Source organism: Ictidomys tridecemlineatus, chromosome 11, assembly GCF_052094955.1.
Source record: "Ictidomys tridecemlineatus isolate mIctTri1 chromosome 11, mIctTri1.hap1, whole genome shotgun sequence".
In the NCBI taxonomy this organism is placed as follows: Eukaryota; Metazoa; Chordata; class Mammalia; order Rodentia; family Sciuridae; genus Ictidomys; species Ictidomys tridecemlineatus.
The window spans coordinates 99068016-99072089 of NC_135487.1; the positions used below are offsets into that span (position 1 = coordinate 99068016).

General features: G+C 49.9%; 1 pseudogene; it reads right to left on the reverse strand.

Moving 5' to 3' along the window:
• Nucleotides 1–362: 362 nt before the first annotated feature.
• On the reverse strand, nucleotides 363–2114 carry LOC144368623 (C-terminal-binding protein 1 pseudogene; annotated as a pseudogene).
• Nucleotides 2115–4074: the final 1960 nt, after the last annotated feature.

Here is a 4074-nt window from a genome sequence, read left to right on the forward strand (position 1 = left end):
GTCATGTATGCTGTTGTGGAGGGAAAGAAGTAGAAAGAAACCAAATAAATAGCTGAAAGGTGAATTTGAATGTTAGAAGGCAGAAAAATAGGAAGTAGCCTTTAATGAAGAGTAATATAACTATGTAGATTGAATAAGAAAGTGAACACAAAGGATGTACTGCAAACAACAGAATTAGTGAAGTTAAGGATAGCAGTAACTGTAGACAAGGGTCTTCTGAAACACTTGAAATTCATTTTAACTAATAATTGAAAGACATATAAATCTCACATATTTAAAATTTATGGAGTACTCAAATAGTTCCAACATGGAAAAGTGGGTGAGTGGAATTCTGGAATCAGTGAAGGTTTTTCCATGTGACATTTTTTTTTCTTTCTGGGACTTTTATTTCTTTAAAATAATTCATACAAATGGTTACAGTCACAAACATGATTTTAACCAAAATATTGCTAGCCTACCACATCAGCAGGACAGCACGGGCGCAGGCGGGACTTGCGACCTCAGCCCCCAGGACAGTCAGCACAGGGAGCTCAAGGCGCCCCCTCCTCTGAGCTGCTTGAGATGCCGTCTCCATTTGGAACAAGGGGGTTCATGCCAAAATCAGGAAAACAGCCTTTGTTGTTTTTCTAAATTATTCTAAAAATAAGACAAGCAGGTAGAAAAAACAGTGCACTGTGCGGCCTGAAGGAAGCCGGAAGGACCCAAGTCCTGAGAAGGGGCCGCAGCGGCGTCCAGCAGAGGGAGCTCAGACCATGGCCGCAGGTCCCGCGGCTGGCTTTTGTTGACAGCTAAGCAAACGAATCCCCCGTCATGTCCTAAAGACTGCACACAGACAAGAACATCCATGAGAGAATTGACTACTAACTTCTTTTGCTCAACGAGGAACGCAAAGGACACAGGACAGTGAGCCAGCCCACAGGACGGGACAACTACAGTCGACACAGAGGCTGCGCTGCCTCGCGCCCTGCACACGCCTGGGCCAGTCTCTGGGGCGCGGGGCGCAGGCGCCTCTCTGCACATTCCGGGCTGGGGTACACGGTGTTCTCCCCAGGCGCCGAGGCTGGAGAGCTCCCCGCGGGCTACAACTGATCACTCGTGTGGTCTCTATCCGCCTCAGGCTTGACAGTTTGGCCAGGAGAAGGGGCATGGGGTGGGTGGGCCACAGGGGGCAGGCCCTGGGACAGGGACGTGGCTCTGGGTACGATGCCTTCCACTACAGCCGGGATGCCAGTGGGGGCCACGCCCACCACGCCTGGCAGGTACCTGCTGTAGGCAGCCCCGTTGAGCTCAGGGTGCACCACGGCAGGGTCCATGCTGGCCCAGTGGGTGGCAGCCGTCAGGTGGTCCTTGTTGACGCAGTTTTTCAGGCTATCAGGGATCCGGCCTGTGATGCCTCACCGGATCTCCCGGGCTGCCTCCTCCCGCATCTCGATGGACGCCTGCTTGCTGTACCACGCAGCATGGGGGGTGCAGATGAGGTTGGGCGCATCCTTCAAGGGCCCCTGGCTGAAACTGAAGGGCTCTGACTCGTGCACGTCCAGTGCCGCGCCACGGATGCGTCCTTCCTTCAGGGCCTGGGCCAGCGCCTTCTCATCCACCAGCTCGCCACGAGCTGTGTTCTCCAGAAAGGCCCCTTGTCTCATCTGCTTAACGGTGAAGTCGTTGATGAGGTGATGGTTGTGCTCCTTGAGGCCGCAGTGCAGCGTCACACAGTCGCTGTGGAAGAGCAGGTCCTTCAGGGTGGTCACTCGCTGCAGCCCCTGGGCCCGTTCCATGCCATCCGACAGGTACCGGTCATAGAAGAGCACGCTGAAGCCGAAGGCCTTGGCCCGTAGCGCCACTGCCTGCCCCACACGACCTAGTCCAATGATGCCCAAGGTCTCCCCGCGGATCCTAGCGGCTCCTGAGGCCACTTCGCGGATCTGCTCAACACTCTGGACCCGCGTGCCTTCCCGCAGTGCCTGGTGCAGCCAAGTGGTCCGACGGTACAGGTTCAAGATGTGGCACATGGTGGAGTCCGTGGTCTCCTCCACAGATGCTGCAGGCACGTTGCAGACAGCAATGCCTAGGTCCCCGCGGAGCGTCCTCGGCACCGGGCCGGCCGGCGGCGCACACCCGCCAGGGGCAGCCCAGCCTCCGACCGGCCCGGATCTGCGGACGCCGCCCTGCCGCTCTCGCGAGCACTGCGGAGGGGCCCGTGGACAAGAGCTGGGGGCGCCCCGGCAGGGGGAGGCTGAACGCCCAGCGGCGGGCCTCGGGATCCCGCGACATCTGCAGACCAACTCCGGAGAGGCCGCAGGCCCTGCCGCCCCGCAGGTCGCCGCGGGCCTCGCGGCGCCCCCACGACAGGCCCACCTCCGGACTTGCGCCCCCGCTTCCGCAAAAAGGCCGGAGGGACTGCGCGAGGCCGGGACCGCGGGGTGGCGGCGGCCTGTGCGGCCCGCGGGCCCCTGTGTCACCCGCGCCGGCCGCCCCATGTGTGACATTTAAGTGGACCCATCAAGGAAGGTAAGGGGCCAGCACCATAAAGGTCTAGGAGAGGATTACGTTCTCTCCAGAGAGAACACTTGTCTACCATTCATCTCCTCATATTCTGGAGGGATTGGGAACAGGGTGTGAGATAACTTCACCAGGATCATTTTATGATTGTGAAATATAACACATTCAAATATATGCCTACACATTTTAGATACTTAATAAATTTCATAACTTCCCTTCTTAGTAAGAGTTCAAATAATTATTTCATCTTAGTACTAATGAAAATGATTAAGATAGTTATAGTTTTGGAAACTGTGCACCTTTGTTATACAGAATAGAGGGTTTCACTGTGGCATATTTTCATATGTGTATAAGTTAGTGTGAAGCATATCACTCCCAAAATATAGCCTTAACATCTCCTCCTCCTTCAGTTTTCTCTCTTCTCCCTTTTCACTAATTGTCTTCTCTCATATTTGGTGATGAACCTTTCCACTAATGACATGTTCCTTTCTGTGTCTGGCTTATTTGATGCAATAGGGTGCTGTCCAGTTCCATCAATTTTTCTGCTACATGACACGATTCTTAGGCCTGAAAACTAGTCCATTGTGTGTACACTGACTATTGTTTTTTTGTAAATAGTGGGGCATGTTACTGCTGAGCCAATTGATATTTGTCTTTTTAGTTTTAGGAGTAACCTCGTAATTCCCATAGTGGGTGTCATAATATGCATCCTCACCAATAACGTTGATGAATTCCTATTCCCCAATCATCATTGGTGTTTATTTCTTGAATTCTTGAATATTGCCTTTATGAATGGGGTAAGATAGACTCTGCATTGAATTTTGATTTGCATGTCCCTGATGGCTAAAGACAGTGAATAGCACTTCATATAGAAGCTGAGCAATTATACATTTTCCTTGGTGACCTCTCTGTTTATGTTGCATTGATTAAATGGGTTGTTTGCATTTCGAGTGCTGAATTTCTTACTTGTTTATGTATTTAATATACCAATCCTTTATCAAAGATTAGCCAGTAAGGATTGCCCTCTATGCTATAAACTTTCTCCTCACTATATTGGTGGGTCCCTTTGGTCTTATGAAAATTTTACTTTGATGCTCTTCTGTTTGTGTCTTTGTGCTATTATTTCCTCTGCTCTAATATTTATGTTCATAAAGCCTTAGTCTGTGGTATATGATGAGATGTTTCCCTGGATTACCTAGAAGCATTAGCAGCATTCCTATTACTCAATCTATGTTTTGTATCCATTTTGTGTTGTCTTTTTCATGGGGAGATATAGAGATCTATATCCATTCTTCAACATATGGATATCCATTTTAACCAATACCATGTATTTTTCTATAAAGTGCCTTATGGTTGAACATAAGTTGAGTTCATTGTGATATAATCATACATGCATTTTGTTGGCACCATTTCAGACCCGAGTTCCTCCCTTTCCTTTCTCTCCTCCCTAACCTTCCTCTCCTCTACTGGACACCCTTCCACTCCTTTATTTTTAAATTTTTTTATCAGTGCTTATTGAGATACATAAAGGTGGAGGTCACCATTATATACTTCCACATGCACATCGAGTAATTA